This window comes from Pongo pygmaeus, chromosome 8, assembly GCF_028885625.2.
Source record: "Pongo pygmaeus isolate AG05252 chromosome 8, NHGRI_mPonPyg2-v2.0_pri, whole genome shotgun sequence".
NCBI lineage: Eukaryota > Metazoa > Chordata > Mammalia > Primates > Hominidae > Pongo > Pongo pygmaeus.
Genome location: NC_072381.2, coordinates 62,426,531 through 62,446,969, shown reverse-complemented (window position 1 = coordinate 62,446,969; position 20,439 = coordinate 62,426,531). Strand labels below are relative to the sequence as shown.

Sequence of the window (20,439 nt, the reverse complement as noted above, 5' to 3'; positions counted from 1 at the left end):
ACAGACACTTCACTGAAGAGGATATATAGGTGGCAAATAAGCATATGAAAAGACGCTCAACATGTCATTAATAAATTGCAAATGAAAACAATAAGATACTACTATACACCTATTAGAATGGCCAAAATCCAAAACACCGATAACACCAAATGCTGGTGAGGATACAGAGCAATGGGAACTTTCATTCATCGCTGGTGGGGATGTAAAGCGGTATAGCCACTTTGGAAGACAGTTTGGTGGTTTCTTACAAAACTAAACATAGTTTTACCAATGATCCAGCAATCATGCTCTTGGTATTTACCCAAATGAGCTGAAAACTTCTGCCGTACACAAAACCTGCTCACGGACATTCACAGTAGTGTTATTCATAATGGCCAACAATTTGGAAGCACCCAAGGTTACACGCTGTATAATTCTAACTGTGTGATATTCTAGAGAAAGCAACTATGGTGACAGCGAAAAGATGAGTAGCTGCCAGAGGTCGGGGAGGAAAGAACGAATAGGTGGAGCACAGGAATAGTAGGGCAGTAAAACTATTCTGTGTGGTGCTGTAATGATGGATACACGTCACTACACATTAGCCAAAACCCGGAGATATTCAACACCAAGAGTGAACCCTAATGTAAACTATGGACTTGGGGTGGTAGTGACGTGTCAATGTTGCTTCCCTGATTGTAACAATATACCACTGTGGTGGGAAGGCTAATGCGGGGGGTGCAAGTGTGGGGGCAGGGGGACAGGGAAACTCTGTGGTTTCCACTTAATTTTGCTGTAAATCTATAACCACTCTAAAAAATAAATTTTATTTAACAAATAAAAGGAATACAAGCGCACTGTAGGGAAATTCAAACAGAACAGAAACACACAAAATGAAAAGCAAGCATTCTTCCCTCTATCCTTGTACACAAAGGTCACCACCAAGCAGTTTTCAAAGTATAGTTTAAAACAGACAGAAATGTATAATACATATGTATATATATTTACATAAATATATAAATGTATATGCATATGTGTTTATACATGCTCAGATATACGTACATTTTGTTTTGGCTTTAAGTTCTGGGATACATGTGCAGAACATGCAGGTTTGCTACATAGTTATACATGTGCCACGGTGGTTTGCTGCACCTATCAACCTGTTACCTAGGTTTTGAACCCCGCATGCATTAGGAATTTGTCCTAATGCTCTCCCTCCCTTGGCCCCCCATTCCCCATATATGTACATAATTTTTTTTAAAAAGAGGAAAGAAACTGACGCATCTGCAAACTCTCTTCACTCCAGCAGAAGGCTCAGCTCTGGTTAAGTAATGGCTCAGGTGATAATGTGATATAAGAAATATGTGTCTGGCAGTCTTGTGGGACTGAGCCCTTTAACCTATAGGGTCTGCAGTGACTCCAGTTAGGGTCAGAATTGAGCTGCATTATAGGACACCCAGTTAGAGTCAGAGAATTGGTCAGTGTGGGGGAAAAAAAAATCTGGTCGCAGGGTGAAGTGTTGAGAGTTTTGCTTGGAGTTTTCCTTCTTAGTTCACATTCTGACCTGGTGCCCCTCCTGGCATGGGCTGGGGAAATGAAGACTTAGTTAGCCCTGAGCTGATGTGAGTGGCTCACGACCTCCACACAGTGCCCTGTGAGTGGCTAGGCACTCGTCCCAGGTCACTGGGCAGGAGAGAGGGAGGCACCAGGTTAGAGCAAGGTGCAGACAACGGCCTGGAGCCCAGAACTCAAGATGGAAGGTCCAAGACAAGGCAGAAACGTCTACTACGGTAGCCCTGTTCCAAGGATCTCAGCCAGAAAAGGATCTCAGCCAGCAACCTGAGACCAGGCCTCCTCTCCCAGACCTCGCTTGACCCATGGGCAAAACCAGGGGCATCCCTTTTTGAGGTCTTTCCTTCCTCTGGGATCTTAGGATTTCTGAAGGGGGCCTCTTTCAGCTTTCACCCCAAATCCTAGACTTACAGACTCACAAAATGTCCACATTGGAAGGGATCATGTTCTAACTTCCTCAGTTTTGCAGCTAAAATACACCAGGGACATGGCTTGCTCACATCACATGGGTGTAGCGGAGAGGGTCCGTGGTACAGCCTGGCCCACTGGCAGCTGACGACAAAACCTGACATTCCCTCACAGTGCTGCATTGCAAAACGTGTGCCACTTCTGTCCAAGCTGGGCTGGCTTCACTGGTGGTCCCAGTGGGCCCCGCCCTTGGCAACCTACTTGAAGACCCCTCCTCCAAGGGCAAAAGGAGACAGTGCAATAAGCATGCTTTAAACAAGGGTCTGCCAAGGCCATTCCTCACAGCCAGAAGGTTCCAGAAACCCTCAGTGCATCAGCTCATACTTCCCCCATAACTATGAAGACGAGGGAAGGCAGATAGAGCCCAAGCTCTGCCCCACACACCCCTTCAGGGGCAGGAGCTGGCCCCAGCGGACCACGTACCTAACTGTGGCTGTGGAATTCCATGGAGTGAGCCACAATCCTAATTAATCCATTAATCACAGAGGCGCTGATTAATAATGGTCGACTTTTTTCACAACATTTTGTTATGGAGCACGTATATAAAACAGAACAGTTTAATAAACCATCATCCCTCAGCTTCAACAATTATCACCTCAAGGCCCATCTTGATTCATCCCGAACCCCACCCACACCCCCGTATTGTTTTGAAGCAAATCCCAGACATCATATATTATTTCATCTGTAACTGTTCATATCTCTAAATGTTAGGAACTTTAAATATAAATACATACAGATGCTCCTTGACTTATGATGGGGTTACATCCAAATAAACCCATCATGAGTTGAAAATGCACTTAATGCTGGCAACACGGCAGTCCCCAACTTATGATGGTTCGACTTACGATTTTTCAACTTTATGATGGTGCAAGAGTGACATGCACTCAATAAAAACCGTAGCCTCATTGTAACCCCATCAAAAGTGGAGGAGCCGGTTACATCCCTTCTGAAAGTGATGTAACCCCATCATAAAGTTGAAAAACTGTAAGTTCAACCATCTTGAGTCAGGGTCCGTGTGTGTGTGTGAGAAAGAGAGACAGAGAGTGTGTTTATATAACTAATATGAGAGAGAGAGAGAGAGACAGACAGAGAGTGTGTTTATATAACAATAATACAGCTGGGACTCTAAGTTGAGATCAGGCTTCTACACCAGCAAAAGACTCAGGTGCTGATTCACCTTAGGAAGAGTATGAGCTTGGAATGCTTGAGGGGGCACTTGTCAATACAAGATGGCCAGAAAACCAACCTCCCCAGGACTCTTCCAGGACCACTGAGCTCTACCTAGTGGTGATGCTGCCAACCATCTGCAAATGTTTTCCAGAGTCAAAAATGCAGTCCCACAGCCTTGTTCACCACTGTTACCCCAGCATCTGGCTGAATGTGCACCCCATAAATGCAGCTTGAGTGAAGAATGGATGGAGTTCTGGGGACTGGCCTCTGCTTTGCCAGTTAGTCAATTTTCTCCTTTACAACCTCTTCCTTCGTTGGCTCCTGAGATTATTTAAGTATCAAATAGGATGTATTTGGCCTGCAGGGCAAGGAACAGCATAATAAACACTTATAAATCCAAGGCTCTCAGCAAGGACATCACACTCCCACAATATGCATTTTGGCCTTCTGTAGAGCAGAACCCACCTGGTGCATGACAGTCAACTGATGGACAGCTGAATAGCTACAAGTATCCGGAGGATACACGCTCCAAACAATTCCTCCAGGCATCAGGTCTGTTCATTTTCACTATAAGTCTGTTTGCTTCTGAACACCTACCATCTACTGCCCCCAGAAGTCTTGCTCAGATCTAACCAGGATGCCCAGATCCAGCTCAGCTTCACTTAGAAGCAGACAGCACGATGGGCAGCTCAGTGCTGCCTGGAATGTGTTCCCTGACACCAGCTTCATATCTCGCAAGTTGTGAAGTTAGAAGGCACGCAGTTTAAGGAGCAAGACAGGCAGACAAGAGCAAGAGATTAGTTGCCCGAAAAGTTTAGAAAATGCTTACTACATATAGTTATGTACTATAACTACACATTCCCTTTCCAGGAAACTGCCAATTTGCAATAGCGTAATAAAAGCTCTGATAAATCCTGTAACAAAGGTGTCTGCTTAACTCTATCCTCAAATTTCCCAAACTAATTAGGCCATAATAATAGTTACCATTTATTGAATGCTTACTATGTGCCAGGCACTGTTAAGTGCTTCACATGGAACTGAACTTTATAACAACTCTATAAGGCAAATACTAAAATTATCCTTCTCATATCAGAAATGAAGACTGAGGGACAGAGAGGCTGTGTAACTTGCTCAAGGTTATAGCTATTGAATGGCTGAGCGAGGCAGTCCGCTTCCAAAGCCCAGACTTTACCACTACACTATACTTCCTCACAGAGCCCACTGGCCCCAGGAACTAGTATTTTAAGAACAGAGCTTTAGAAACACTGGTATGATGAAATAGCATGGAATTCGGAATCAGGATACCTGGCTTCTAAGTCCAGTTTCACTGTATGATCCCAGGTACTTCACTAAAGGCAATGGAGGATGGTGAGAAGAACATGGACTCTGAAGCCAGACTACTCAGATTCACATCCTAGTCCTGCTCCCCACCAGCAACGCGATCTTGACAGTTTACGAGACCTTTCTGCACCTCAGTTTTCCCCATCTGTAAAATGGGGATATTAACAGTTTAATACCAAGTTTGTTCCCATTGTACCATATAACATATTATGACATCCCGTTTCTCCAAAACAAAATAAGAAAGAGAGGATCCTGGGCCATTTGATAATGCCCAGGATGAGAACTGTGGGGACTGAAGGGGGAAGGGGGGGGTGGGAGAGAAACATGGAACTGGGGAGGGTCAGGGCAGTGTGACGGGTGGAGGATGGGAGTGGGGAGCACACTGGCATGGCTGTGTTGGATTTTCCAGCCTCCCAATAGAGAAAGCACCAACAGGAAATTGGCGCTGTTTTCTTTCCATCCCCTCCACATGCCTGGGTGTATGGGGGCCTGCTCCACTCCAAGAGTAGAGGGGGCAGCGAAGGCAAGACTGATGGTGGAGGGAGGCCACCGGGCAGGGAGATCTGAAAGACCCTCGGAGAGTAAACCTGCCTGGGAGAGGGACCCGCAGAGGCGGGGCCTCGGCCTGCATGAAGCTCCAACCCTGCAGGCACCAGAGCCTGTCCTCAGAACTTTCACTGAGGTGTGGCACGGACGGGGCCATCTTCTCTCCTCCTGCCTGCCTCTCCAGACCAGGTGCTGAGAAGGGGGATGGGGGCAAGTGAGGAGGAACTCACTTTCCATACAAGGCAGGCCGAGAGCACACAGCGTCACACGCAGGTCTCTCCGTCACGCTCCTCCACAGCAGGCTTCCCTGCAAGCCAGGCCACTCCTCTTTGTGGGCAGAGTGACCTCTGAGGCCTGCCCACACCAAACAGGCTCACATAAGAGCCAATGCTCAGTCAAATGCTGAGTCCAATTCAGAATTTCTGAGGAGTGGAAAGTGGGCAGCAGAGGAAGAAGGTGACAGAGACACAGTGTTAATATCTGGCTGCCTTGCAGACCAGCATGTGATGGGCACTCAGGTCCTGGAGGACGCTGAGGTTCTTGTAACAGACACAGTGGCAGTGACAGAAAAAGCCCCCCACCCAAGTCCTGACTCCAAAGTGTGGCCAGGACCTGCTGTAGTTTGAATGCTTCTGTCTCCCCAAAATTCATTTATTGAAATCCCAACTCCCAATGTGATGACATTTGGAGATGGGGCCTCTGGAAGGTTATGAGGTTGGAGTCCTCATGAATGGGATTCACGGCCTTATAAAAGAGATCCCAGAGGGCCCAACCCTTTCCACCATGTGGAGACACAGGGAGAAGGTGCTATCCTATTTGTGAACCAGAAAGTGGTCACTCACCAGACACTGAGTCTGCTGGCACCTTCATCTTCAACTTCCAGCCTCCAGAACTGTGAGCAATGTACTTCTGTTGTTTATAAGCCACCCGGTCTATGATATTTTATTACAGCAGCTTGAACAGATTTAGACAGAACCTAAGGATGCGCGCGCATACACACACACACACACACACACACACTCTCACACACTCCCAAAAAGGGAAACAGTGGGTTGTGTTTGTAAGTGCAGGTGGCAGGGGCGGGGAGGGGACACAGGTCTCTGTCTTTGTTTACCCACTTCCGCAAGGGGAAGCCACCGCCAGTTACACCACCTGAGCAGAGGGAGCTTCTGCCAGGGCCCGCCTAGGAGGGACCAGCAAAACAATGGTAGTGAGCTGATGTCAATCGGGCACAAGTCCCAGGGTGGCTGAGGCTTCCCTGTCGATCCCACCCCTCTTAGCTGTCAGGTCACTCCAGTCACTGCAAAGTCCAACCCAGCTTCTCCCAGATCTCCTGGGCCCACAGGGATATGCCACACCCCAAGTCCTGCAGCAGTTACTGTCTACAAGACAACCCTGCTGTCTACAGCAGCTCTGCCGGAAGGAAGCAGAAACTTCTCTAAACCCCTTCCTCATCTTGCAATAGGAGGTAAAGGGAAGCTCAGCAGCTCCAAGACACTGGGCCGGAGCCTCACTGACATTGGCTTTCACAATGTCTACCCCTAGATTCTTGGCAGGCCCTTCTACCACCCCCAATTACTCTCTCTCACACACTCTAAACCAGCTCCCCCATCTTTTCACAAGCCCACACTCCCCCATCAAGAGCCCCAAACATCACAGGACAGTCACAAGGGACTTCTAGATTCTGCTGCATGAGTTTTACCACAGCCCACACAGCTTTGATATCATCTTCTAACACTGCTGCTGGGCCACTGGAATGGTACACAGGGTTTGGAGTCCAATGACAATGATTCCATTCTAGCTCTACCTCTTGTTAGCTGTGTGACCCTGGATATATAGATTGACCACTCTGAGCCTTTCTCCTCACCTGTGAAAAGAGGAAAAATGCATCCATCTCATTACACAGCTGTGAGAATGTAGTATTCATATATATATATATATATATATATATATATATATATATAGCACTACAACAGGTATTAGCATACAGTAGGTGCTCAGTTAATTTTAACTTAGTCCCTAGGAGGCATTAGCCTGGAGCCAAGGTCTGGTTCCTAACGCAACTGCTTGCTGTGTGGCCCCCCTGGGCAACTTAACCTCTCTGAACCTCCATTCTATCTGCAAAGACCTGATGTACCCCACCTACCTTGGATTACTACGAGGGACTAAAAGTAAAAAGAACAGGAACGCGCTTTGTAAAGCAGGACACAGTTATCCTCGCTCTGTGACCAACACGCCTAGTGGCCAAAGAGGCCAGGCTCTGACATTTGGAGAGGGAGAAAAGGGTCACAGATCCTGGACACACACTAACCTCAGGTGTCAGGTGTCAGGCTCCTGCCAGGGGACCAGCCCAGCTCACACAGTAAGGGGAGTGTCCAGCCAACCCTTAGGGTCCCGGGGCCTCAGGAAAATGCTGGTAAGGTGAGGGGTAGAGGGAGGACTTTTCAGAGCCTGAAACTCAGCTACCATCAGCTTCTCTGATTAGGTCCCTCAAAGACATCCCCGGTACCTGTGAATGTGTTACTTTACATGGCAAAAGGGATTGTCCTGACATGATTAGGGTTACCCGCCATGAAATGGGGAGACTAGCCTAGATTATCCGGGTGGGACCAATCCAGTGAGAAGCGTCCTTCAAAGCAGAGAGCCTTTGTTGCTGGGTTAAGGATGAAAAGGAAGAATAAGCAGGACAGAGTCCAAGCATGAGAGGGATTCCACCCATGGAGGAAAGGGGCCAAGTGCCACGGAACTCAGATGGCCTCTAAAGCTGGGAAGGACAAGGAAGCATTCACCTCTAGGGCCACCAGACAAAGACACAACCCTGCCAACACCTTCATTTTAGCACCATGAGATCCAAAAGACCATGAGATAAAACTGTAAAGATAAAAAAAAATGTGGTAAAATAGTGCAGCCACTGTGGAAAACAGTATGGAGAGTCCTCAAAAAATTAAACATAGAACTACCGTATGATCCAGCAATCTCACTCCTGGGCATACAGGCCGAGTACGTCTCATTCAAAATGTGTGGGATCAGCAATGTTTCAGACATTCTGGTCTTCAGACCAGATGATTTCAGATTTTGGAATACTGGCATCATACTTACCACTGTGCATCCAAAATCCAAAAATCCAAAATCCAAAATGCTTCAGTGAGCACTTCCTTTGAGCATCATGTTGGAGCTCAAAAAGTTTCGGACTTTGGAACATTTCAGATTTGGGATACTCAACCTATATACCTAAAGGAAATGAAAGCAGGGACTCCAACAGACATTTGTATACCCATGTTCCTAGCAGCCTCATTCACAGTAGTCAAAAGGTGGAAACAACTCAAGTGCCCATCGATGGATGAATGGATAAACAAAACAAGATCTCCACATAAAAAGAGAATATCATTCAGCCTCAAAACAGAAGAAAACTGACATATGCTACAATGTGGATAAATCTTCAACACATTATGCTAAATGAAACAAGCCAGGCACAAAAGAACAAATACTTCTGATTCCACCTATATGAAGTCTCCAAAGGAGTCAAATTCCTAAGGACAGAAAGTAGACTGCTGTTGGCCAGGGCTCAGGTAAGAGGGAATGGGGAGTTTACATTTCATGAGTACAGAGTCAGTTTGGGAAGATGAGAACATTCTGGAGATGCATCGTAATGACTGTTGCACAACAAAGTGAATGTATTTAACACCACTGAACTGCACACCTAACAGTGGGTAAAATGGTAAATTTTATGTTGTGTATATTTTTACCACAAAAAGAGTTCCATGGTTTTAAGCCACAAGTTTGTGGTAATTTGTTACAGCAAATTGAAAACTAATTATTGAAAACTATTTGAGGTGATGGATATATTAACTAGTTTGCTTTAATAATTTCACATTGTATTCATAGATTATAGCATCACTTTTGTACTCCATAAATTTACATAATTATAAATGTTAATTTATAATAAAAAAATTTTTTTTTTTTTTTTTTTGAGACGGAGTCTTGCTCTTTCGCCCAGGCCGGACTGCAGCAGCCCTATCTTGGCTCACTGCAAGCTCCGCCTCCCGAGTTCATGCCATTCTCCTGCCTCAGCCTCCTGAGTAGCTAGCTGGGATCACAGGCGCCCGCCACCGTGCCCGGCTAATTTTTTGTATTTTTAGTAGAGACAGGGTTTCACCGTGTTAGCCAAGATGGTCTCGATCTCCTGACCTCGTGATCCGCCCGCCTCAGCCTCCCAAAGTGCTGGGGTTACAGGCGTGAGCCACCGTGCCTGGCCAAAAAATTTTTAAAGAAAACTATTGGCCAGGCATGGTGGCTCACGCCTGTAACCCCAGCACTTTGGGAGGCCAAGGTGGGTGGACTGCATGAGGCCAGGAGTTTGAGACCAGCCTGGGCAACATAGTGAGACCCTGTCTCTACTAAAAATACAAAAATTGGCCAGGCACGGTGACTCATGCCTGTAATCCAAGCACTTTGGGAGGCTGAGGCAGGCGGATCACCTGAGGTCAGGAGCTCGAGACCAGCCTGGCCAACATGGCAAAACCCCATCTCTACTAAAAATACAAAATTAGCTGGGTGTGGTGGCATGCACCTGCAATCCCAGCTACTCGGGAGGCTTAGGCAGGAGAATTACTTGAACCTGGGAGGTGGAGGCTGCAGTGAGCCGAGATCATGCCATTGCACTCCAGCCTGGGCAAAAAGAGCAAACTTCTGTCTCAAAATAAAATAAAATTAAAATTAAAATACAAAAATTAGCCAGGCATGGTGGCACATGCCTGTAGTCCCAGTTACTCAGGAATTGCTTAAACCCAGGAGGCACAGGTTGCAGTGAGCCGAGATTGTGCCACTGCACTCCAGCCTGGGTGACAGAGCGAGACTCTGTCTCAAAAAACAAAAACAAACAACAACAAAAAAAACTTTAAAGAAAACTAATATATACAGTGACCATTCCTTTTCTTTCCTCCCAGATCCTTCTGTGGCATTCTCTTTCCAAAGGCCTCTGTTCTCTTTGCATAAGAGCTCTGTGAACACGTCTACCTAACTCAGCCAGCTTTCTTCAACAAAGGAAATATTAAACCACCAAGACTACAAAAAAACCCTTTCCAACAGCGGAAGCAGGAACCAGGTGCTCGCCTCTCCCATGTGTCGGGAACAGGCTCGGCACAGGTGTGCTAACTTGAATTACCAGTCAACATGAGTCACCAGGGGACTTGGGCCCTCAGTGGCTTCCGTGTGGCCAGGCTACGCATGCCCAGTCAGCATTTGCCCAGTCGGATTTGCACAGGCAGGGCATCACACCCCATCGGCCAGGACCTCACAACCGGGATGCCAGAGGCCAGCTCAGCACCTCAGAGACGACTCAGTTCACTCCCACCGACCCCACCTCACCCCATTTCACAAACGGTTACACTGACAACCAGAGAGAGGGTTGTGGCATGCCAAGGTGATACAAGCAAGACCCTAAGAGGGCTGGTGCCGAATCCCCCACTCCCAGGCTAGAGCTCATCGTCCCCAGGGCGGGTGGGGTAGAGAGGCTTCCTGTCCTCAGAGCCGCTGGCAGACTCAGGCCCAGTTCTCTAGGACGATTCTTTTTGTTCCAACACGGGGGCAGCCCGTGGGAGTTCAAGCCGGGGTTGCTGCTTCCTGCCCGAGGCAACAGCAGGTAGAGTGGGAAGACCAGGGCTGAGGAGAGATTAATTTTGCAATATTGGGGAATGACTGCCTTCCAGGAAACACACCGAAGGGGGAAGAGATGTGATAAAATCCTGCCCCTCCTGTACATTTCACCTACGCACTCTAATCAGATTTTTATGGTCTCCCTCTTCATATAGACAGCAAAGGGTCACAGGACATCTGAGAAAGTCTATACCAAGAAAGGGAGAGACCAAAACAGAAGAAAAGGAACCAAAGAAACAGACAACGATGAGAAGTAGAGGACAAAAATATAATCAATAATATCCTCAGAGATGGAAGAGAACCAAAGAAACAGACAATGGTGAGAAACAGAGGACAAAAATACAATCAATAATATCCTCAGAGACGGAAGAGAAAATATTATATCCACAAAGCAAAAAGATCAGCAAAGCAATCACTGTGAAATCTGAGAACAGAAGAGGCAAAAGAAAGATACTAAAACTTTATAAAAAAAAGAACAAGGGTCGTTTTCAGGGGAACTGGAAGGACACTGGACTTCAACAGTCACACTGGAAACTAGAAGATAACAGAATAATGTGTTCAGTGTTCAGAAAGGAAATTATTTGCAGCTTATAATTCTATAGCCAGCTAAATTATCCACTACTGGATAGAGATATTTGGAATGGATATTTCTATCCATTAGGGAGGAATGGAGATAGATATTTGCAGGCACACAAGCTTCAAAAACAAAAACAAAACAAAACAAAATCTACCTCCCATGCACTTTTCTTAGGAACTTCTGGATGATTTCAGCAAAATGAGACATAAATAAGGAAAATAAAGAAAATAAAATATATAGGATCTAGGAATAGGAGAATCTAACACAGAAGACTGTAAAAAGAAGTCCCGGGACAACAGCTGAGCAGCAGGCCTGCGGAGCAACTAGACCAGTTTGGAACAACAGATACACAGAAAATCAGGCCCCCAAGAAGGGAAAGCATCCACCTGAGGAATATTGGGACAGGAAGGATTGTACTCCTAATGTGTGACCACAGCACATTACTGGCACAGCATCGAACAATACAATTTATGGTCACTATAATGCAGACATTAAATATTGATGTATGTATTGGTTCCTAATCTATCAAGCAGGAAGTCAACATATTTCAAAACTGATAAATTAAGAAACAGTCATATAAGCCTATTAATTAAAAATAGTTAAAAATGGTTAACTCTGGAGAAAGAGGGAAAGAGGAAGGATGTGTCAGGGGACTGCTGGCTTCACTATAGGCCTTTTGGATCAACATATTTGGCTTTTTTCATTTATTATAATAAAATATTTTTACAATATAGCAATAAATACAACATATATGAATTATAAAGCATAATAAAATAAGCATCCTTTATCATCTAACTTTAGAAAGAGAACATTACTTCTGCCAGGTGCAGTGGCTCACATCTGTAATCCCAGCACTTTGGGAGGCTGAGGCTGGCAGATCACTTGAGGCCAGGAGTTCGAGACCAGCCTGGCAAACATGTCAAAACCCCGTCTCTACTAAAAATACAGAAATTAGTCTGGCGTGGTGGTGCATGCCTATACTCCCAGCTACTCGGGAGGCTGGGGCTGCAGTGAGCCAAGATCGTGCCACTGCACTCCAGCTTGGGCAACAGAGGGAGACTCTGTCTCAAAAAAAAAAAAAAAGAGAGAATATTACTACATTCTTCTTCTTTTTTATTTTTTTGAAGAAGTCTGTTGCTCTGTCACCCAGGCTGGAATGCAGTGGCGCAATCTCGGCTCACTGCAGCCTCAGCCTCCCAAGTAGCTGGGATTATAGGCATGCGCCACCACGCTGGGCTAATTTCTGTATTTTTAGTAGAGATAGGGTTTCGCCATGTTGACCAGCCTGGTGAACTATATTCTTCAACTGCTTTCTGAAAAAAAAGGCATATATTTTTTAGGGGAAAGTTAAAACACTAGCAGCCAGTCTGTGAGACTGGTACCAGCATCTGCAGTAGGTCCAGGTTTTGTGGGGCCTGAAGCTTATATAATTTTAGGAACCCTCTTCAGGACAAAGAATACAAAACATCTAAGTTTTTTGCAAATGTTATCAACCATATGACTCCATGAACTCACTGCTAGTGCCCCTCCCACGGCCCCTCACTAGGGTGCTACAAGTCCGGGGACCTGAAGCTTCCATTTCATTAGCTTCACAGCAATCCCACCTGGGTTTATGGAGGCACCAGGGGCTGGGCTACACTCCCTAGGATAGGGAAGAAAAAAATAAAGTCCTGGCCTGCATCATGCTTTCCCTCTAGCTAGGGAGATAAACACAATATCGCACTTCCAGGGAAACACACACTACAATATTTAAGAGCCACTCCCAGGAAGAGTCGGTGGGGGGGGAAGACAAAGAATTCAGAAAATGTGTTCCCTGGCAGTGGAGCACAGGGGCATCTGAGAAACTGGCTTCTCTCTGAGGGGCCTTGGCAAATCTAAGCCCTCCCAGCCTCGTCTACCTCACCTATTTTCAATGAGTGCGCCTGGAGGGCCTCAATGGTCTGCATGCTGCCTCCCAGAACCTGGGGCTCCTGAAGGTTTTGGAGCTCAATAGCATTATTTCATTGGAGGGAGGAAAGGGCTGCAAAAGGGAGACTCTGGCATAAACCTTTCAAAAATATTAAAACAGGAGCTCTGGCAACAAGGGCCCCACATTTCTGCATGGTGACACTCGGCTAGGGCTGGCAATAGCTGCGCACCTCCCTCCCTCCCTCCTTCAGCTGCCGGGGCTGTCCTTGCAGGAATCTGCATTTGTGATTACAGGAGTAGAGGTTTACCGGGCCCTTCCAGTTGGTGTGTGATGAGCCATCTCATCTCCTTATGAATGGCCGGCACAGACCCTTCTCTCACCACAGGCTGAGGAAGACAGGCGAAGAAGACTGAAGAGTGTGATGGCAGCAGGGTGTCCCCTGGCATCTCCTGGAAAGGCCCTGATGCCCATCAGCCAGTCCTCGGGGCCTGTTCAAACCACTCTGGAAGCCCAGCCCCTTCAAGCCTGGGAGACTTAACAGAGTGTATATTCCAGCTCCAAATGGCTGAGCACCCCCACTCTGCCTAGAAGCCTCAGGAAACCTTTCCAAATATCCCTTATCAAGGGCTGCTCTTCAGATGGTGACAATGTCCCCAGTCAGCCGCATGCAACTGGAAGTTCAAGGACCTGCAGCTCGCTCTGAAGGAGAAAACACCTTCACTTGGGAATGGGCTGACCCTTCTGCAGCTGGCATCCTAAGCTGTGTCAAGCAGTCTGGAGCCAAGAGTCACTCACACTGGGCCACTGAGGAACAGCAAGAAAACAGAAGGTACTTCAGGGACATGCATGATGGAGAGAAGCACAAAAAATGCATGTCCTTAGCCCAGCCCAGCTCAGCACTTTCCCTTTTCAGGACACCTCTGCTTAGGTGGTCCCTCTAGCTGGTCTGACCTCCTGTCTCCTGGCCTTCCCTGAGTCCAGATGAAGTTCCACCTTGTATTAGTCCATTTTCACACTGCTGATAAAGACATAACTGAGACTGGGCAATTTACAAAAGAAAGAGGTTTAATGAACTCACAGTTTCACATGGCTGGGGAGGCCTCACAATCATGGCCAAAGGTGAAAGGCATATCTCACATGGCAGCAGACAAGAGAGTTTGTGCAGGGAAATTTCCCTTTATAAAAGCATCAGATCTTGTGAGACTTATTCACTATCATGAGAATAGCACGGGAAAGACCTGCCCCATTCAGTTATCTCCCACCAAGTCCCTTCTACAACACGAGGGAATTCGAGATTTGGGTGGGGACACAGCCAAACCATACCATATCTCTTTCAGGAAGCCCACCTTGATCTCCTACCCACAATGTTCGCTCTTCTTGGAACTCTCACAGCACTTGTCCTAAAATATTTTCCATGTTCTCTAATGTTCTAATAAGCTCCCCTTTTTCTAACTCCCAGGATAGATACATATATTACCTCCCTATATATTACCTCATTAACCTCCACAATGCTCCCATTGGATAGGTATTATCATCCTGATTTTATAAGCAAGGGAACGAAGGCTGAGCTGACTCTTGACACGGAAAGGTCACACACCCAAGTGCCAGAGCCAGACGCTTTTTTTCTAGGCCTCCCCATGAGAGCATCAGTGCTACAGGCTGTAGGACAGGCCTCTCTTCCTGTCTCCCACCACCACCTGCCACAGGGCTGGCACTGTGAGGCCCCTGACACATACTGAATACTGGCAGGAACCCCAGTGGACCCTGACTCATTTCTTCCACTCTCTGGGTGGCACCTGTTTTGGTAGCCTCTATTACGTAGGCCCCAGGAATTCTGGGGGCAGGGAGGACACATCTAGGACATTCCCTTCTCTCCCCCACCCCAAGGCAGGACCGTAAGTGATGTGAGTGGGCATATGAACATCTCCAGCTCTACTGAGAAGCGGGTGGGGGCCCTGGGCGGGCACTCCAGAGCCCCAGCGTCCTGCCCTTGCTGGTCACAGGTGCCATTAAGTCACCAAAGCCAGCCAGCCAGCCTCAGGGCAGCACTCCACCAACCCTGACCATATTTTCCCAGGCACTAAACAAAAAGCCTACACAGGTGCTGTTAAGCATTCAACTCCCCACCCACATGCCAGGAACTAAAATAGCTGTAGCCTATGTTAATCATTAGCCAGGCTGTGCCTCAGACCCTCCCCTCTGAGGGCTGGCACCTGGGGCAGCTCAGCCTGGAGAAACTCCAGGCAAGGCAGGCTGGGAGAGTGGCAGTGTCTGGAGCCTCACCAAGGGGCTGAACTTGAGCAAGCAGGTTCTGAAAGACACTTCTTCAAGATAAAGTCAATTCCCAGTGCACTAGCATTTGGATTACATAAGAATCCTAAAATACTGCAGCTGGAAGGGGACTTCATGAAATCATTTCATTCAACCTTTTTATTTGAGGTGGGAGCTGAGACCCAGAGAGCAGAAGGACTCTGCCTGAGGTCTCAGAGCTGGCTGGGGGCAGGACAATGACTAGAACCACATCTCTGGATTTCCAGGCCAGTGCATTATGAACCAGGCTGGTCCCCGACCACTCAACGTATTTCTGGGCTCCATCACACCTTCTCAGGCTGGAGAATGGACTTGAGAAATACAAAGGTTAAACCCCGGAAAGAGAAGAAAGTTACTACTGCCTCCCAAATAATGTCCCATATAATCAAGCCACTCAGAAAAGTACCAGCCGCTCCATAGGAGCCTTATGACCCTGTTTCTCTCCAGATCTCCTCCCTATGTGTTGATGACAACAGAGAATGGGGGTTGGCAACCACTGCTCTGATCTCTCAAGGATATTACCAGCCACAGAGACCGAACATCACCCCCACCTCAGTTCAGGGTTCAAATAGCCTCTATCCTCAAACTCTCCTAGAAACAGTCACCTAGGTGTCATATTTGGGGTTGAAGAAGGGAAGTTGGGAGGAGGTAGCACAAAAAAATAACCCCTGGCCAGGCGCGGTGGCTCACACCTGTAATCCCAGCATTTTGGGAAGCCGAGGCGGGAGGATCACAAGGTCAGGAGATCGAGACCATCCTGGCTAACATGGTGAAACCCCGTCTCTACTAAAAATACAAAAAAACATTAGCCAAGCGCAGTGGTGGGCACCTGTAGTCCCAGCTACTTGGGAGGCTGAGGCAGGAGAATGACGTGAACCCGGGAGGCAGTGCTTGCAGAGAGCTGCGATCATGCCACTGCACTCCAGCCTGGGCAACAGAGCGAGACTCCATCTCAAAAAAAAAAATAACCCCTATCCCACTGGGTCTTGGAGGGGGCCCCTCGATCCCATGGGGTCTGGAAGATCTGGTGGTGGCTGCAGCAATGGAGTATGTGGATGCCAGACCTGACGGTTGGGAGCAGCAGATGACTCTCGGGGCATCGGCAAAGCCACAGCAGCTTGCCAGCCTGTGCACCAGCCCACAGGAACAGAGGCTGCTTTGCTTGCACTGCCTGCGGGCTTGCCACTGTCATGAGAAACCATCCCCACGTCCTAACCTGAGGAACACAGGCTTAGCCACCAGCAAGACTGATAAGCATAGTAGTAGTTTCAAATTCAGGAGAGTAGTGGGTGGTGTTCCAGAAACTTCTGGTTGTCCTCCTCAACCATCTGTTCTCTCTTGTTTTAGTAACACAACACTCACCATAGCCTGGCACACAGCAGCCCCAACTAAGGACTGCTTCCCAGACCCCTAGCAGCTAGGAGGGCCTGCCATGGGGATGAGAAAGTGAGCTGTCTTGGGCCATGCAGGTAAGGGAGGCACCTAGACGGTGCTACCCAACATGTGGCCCGGCGGCATTATACAATATGGGAGCCCGTAAGCAATTAAAATGCTCAGGTCCCATCACAGACCTCCTAAATCAGAATGATTCAGGGTGCAGTCCAAGAATCTATGCTTTAACAAGCCTTCCAGATTGTTCTTATACATGCTCAAGTTTGAAAACCACAGCCCTCGGGAATGCTAGGGACAACAGTCCATAAGGAGCCTGGTGCCAAGACAACCTCATGGAACACACACTTAACCTCGACCCTGATTTTTCAAGAAAGAGTGACAGAGTAAGACAGTGAGTGAGTGAGTGACAGAGAGAGAGACGGGGCTCCTCTCTTCATTCACAATCAAACCTGAAACATAATACAGGTGGCATGGGGAAGATGACAATGAGAAACTTAACCCAAACAGCAAAAATCAGGAAAGGAACACATGCAAGTATAATAAGTGATAAGCAAGATGCAAAGAATAAAATCAAGTATATCTGGTATGTCAACAGTCAGAATTCCTCTACCAAAGACAGAAACCATGCAATTAGGTTTGTTGCTGTTATCATTGCCTTCTGTCAACCTCCAACTACCCTGAACCACGTTCTGATTATAAGAGAAACAAATTTTATTTACGAAGATTCCATCTTCAAGATAAACCTTTTTTTTTTTTTTTTTTTTTTTTTTGAGACCGAGTCTTGCTCTGTCGTCCAGGCTGGAGTGCAGTGGCACGATCTCGGCTCCACGGCAAGCTCCGCCTCCCGGGTTCATGCCATTCTCCTGCCTCGGCCTCCCGAGTAGCTGGGACTGTAGGCGCCCGCCACCACGCCTGGCTAATTTTTTATATTTTTAGTAGAGGCGGGGTTTCACCGTGTTAGCCAGGATGGTCTCTACCTCCTGACCTCGTGATCTGCCCACCTTGGCCTCCTAAAGTGCTGGGATTACAGGCGTGAGCCACCGCACCCAGCCAAGATAAACTTTTTTAAGTGAGAAAGAAATATTTAAAACTAAGGGTTGGGCAAAGACATACCAAATAAATGCAAAGAAAAACAGAGGTGGAAATATTAATATTAAAAATAGGCTGGGCACAGTGGTTGGCCGGGTGCAGTGGCTCATGTCCGTAATCCCAGCACTTTGGGAAGCTGAGGTGGGCAGATTACTTGAGCCCAGGAATTTGAGACCAGCCTGGGCAACATGGCAAAACCCCATCTCTACCAAAAATACAAAATTAGTCTGGTCTCAAAATGAATAAAAATGAAAAAATATATAAAATTTAAAAACATATACATTGAAGACTTTTCGATAATCCTGCCTCAGCAGGCCAAGGGGTTTTTCCAGCCATTTCTCTCTGGCATTTGCCTTTATCTGTAAACATAGTACTTGGAGAACTACTCACTAGGATCTCAGGGTACAACAAGGCGTAGGCTAGTCCAGCCCGCTGAGACAGTTTATGTGGCTTAAAACACAAGCACAGAGACGAGCTTATGACTTGGGGCCCGCGTCTTTCTGACATCTGGCCCTGGGAAGTGTTTGTACTGGCTACTCTGTCAAAAGCTCATCTTGCTGTCCGGAATGAGGAAGGAAATGTGTAAATGAGAGGCAGAGCAGTCCGCTCCTTGGACCTACAGGAAGGGGGCAGGAATTGCAAAGTGAGAGAAGAGGTTCCCAGGCAACGTCCCAGGAGTTTGTACGCAAATCTCATTTCACCCACCCCTCCTAAAAATCTGGCTATCATGGGGACCATCAGGACAGCCAAGGACAGGGAGCTCATGGTCATCAGTGAGACCTGATTACTAACCGCTCCATGTGAGCCTGAACAGAAACTAAAGGGGCATGGCTTGAATGTCCTCTGATGCCTGCATTTAAATTTCTGAGCCTTTCACTTATTATACTATAAAATGCACTTATTTATTAATTTTAAGACTGTAAAGAAAAGAGATTCTCCCAGATCCTTGGCCATGTATTCTCCTAAAACACAGACAATATGGAATTTAAGGCCAAAGACCAAAGGCATTAAATAACCAGCAAATGACAGGTAGGAAGATCAGCTTGATAAGCCTATATACATGAAACATGAAAGCCAAATTCAAAAGGCTAGAACTCCCACAAATATAAGTAGAGCTAGACTTTAAAAAACTACAGTGAGAGTTTTTATTATACCTCTCAGAATCTGACAGCCAGGCAAGCAGGGATATAACGGCAACTGAAGTTAAGAGATCTATCTAAAGTCAGCGTCCCGCAGAGTACCTATTTTCTCCTTTCACGCCCATGAAACATGTTAATATTTATCATGCAGTTGGCCACAAACAAAATTTAATACCAGCCAGGTGCAGTGGTTCACTCCTGTAATCTCAGCACTTTGGGAGGCTGAGGTGGGGCGGGGGGATTGCTTGAGGCCAGGGCTTTGAGACCAACCTGGGCAACATGCTTCATTCACTCATTCATTCATTCATGAGAATGAATCCACTCTGTGAAAGGAGCAAACCCTTGCAGGTACCTAGGTCTGCCTGAGCACGGAGCGCCGTGGGGAGGGATGTCAGTGGCAGGCCATCCACATGTTCCCTTCTGGGATTGGAAAGGCATCAGGAGGGTAAATCGAGACAACAGAATCAAACACTCCCTCAACGACATCCTCCTCGCCTTCAAAGCCAACATTTCAGAGCCTGTCTAAACTTACTATCATCAGATCCTCACGTCCTGCTACTCCTCACCCATTCATTCCAAACTCGCTTCTGCTCACATCATCCCACCAAAGCAGTGAAGGCAGCCACGTCTCCTCCATATCACTCATCACAGCCGCGATGCCAAGCTGACCACTCCATCCCACGAAGCAGACTCACCCTGGCTCCTGGCATACAACTCTGTCCTGGCTTTCTGGGCCCCTCTCAGGTCGCTCTTTTTCTGGGTCCTTTATATGCTCATCTTCCTTTATTCAGCTGTTTGAGGTGAGTTCTTCAATCTCGCTGTGCCCATGACTTCAAATACAAAAACAACCTAGACAAATGTCTGTCTAGCCAAGATGCCTCCTGAGTCCCAGATCCACCAGCTTATTTGGTACCTCAAAGACACCTCAAACACAACGTGTCCAAAACCAAATACATGATGATCTTCATCCTCCAAACCTGGTCCTCATCCAGTGTCCCATGTCTCAGGGACACCAGGTGGATGACTCTAGGGTGAGTGGGGGCAGTCTCTCCTTTTAAGCACACCACACAGGGCGAGGCCAACAGTGGGTTCTCAGTAATAAGCAGTTCTAGAGGAACATGCCTTGTCACCTACTTCCTAAAAATAGCCGTGACCTTTTTAGTGGACACAGCAAGCTCACATCTGCTATCACCACTCCTTCCCCACCGACACACGCACCCTTTCCCCCAGCGGTGCCACTCCCCAGGCTGGATATGCCATATGCTCCCTAGCCTCCCTGTGAGCAGCCTCCACAT

The 20,439-nt window shown here is 47.2% G+C and overlaps 1 protein-coding gene across 2 annotated transcripts in view; it reads right to left on the bottom strand.

Moving 5' to 3' along the window:
• Positions 1-20,439, bottom strand: part of ANXA11 (annexin A11) — a 50,663-nt gene that overhangs the window by 26,499 nt on the left and 3,725 nt on the right. The window lies entirely within an intron of this gene.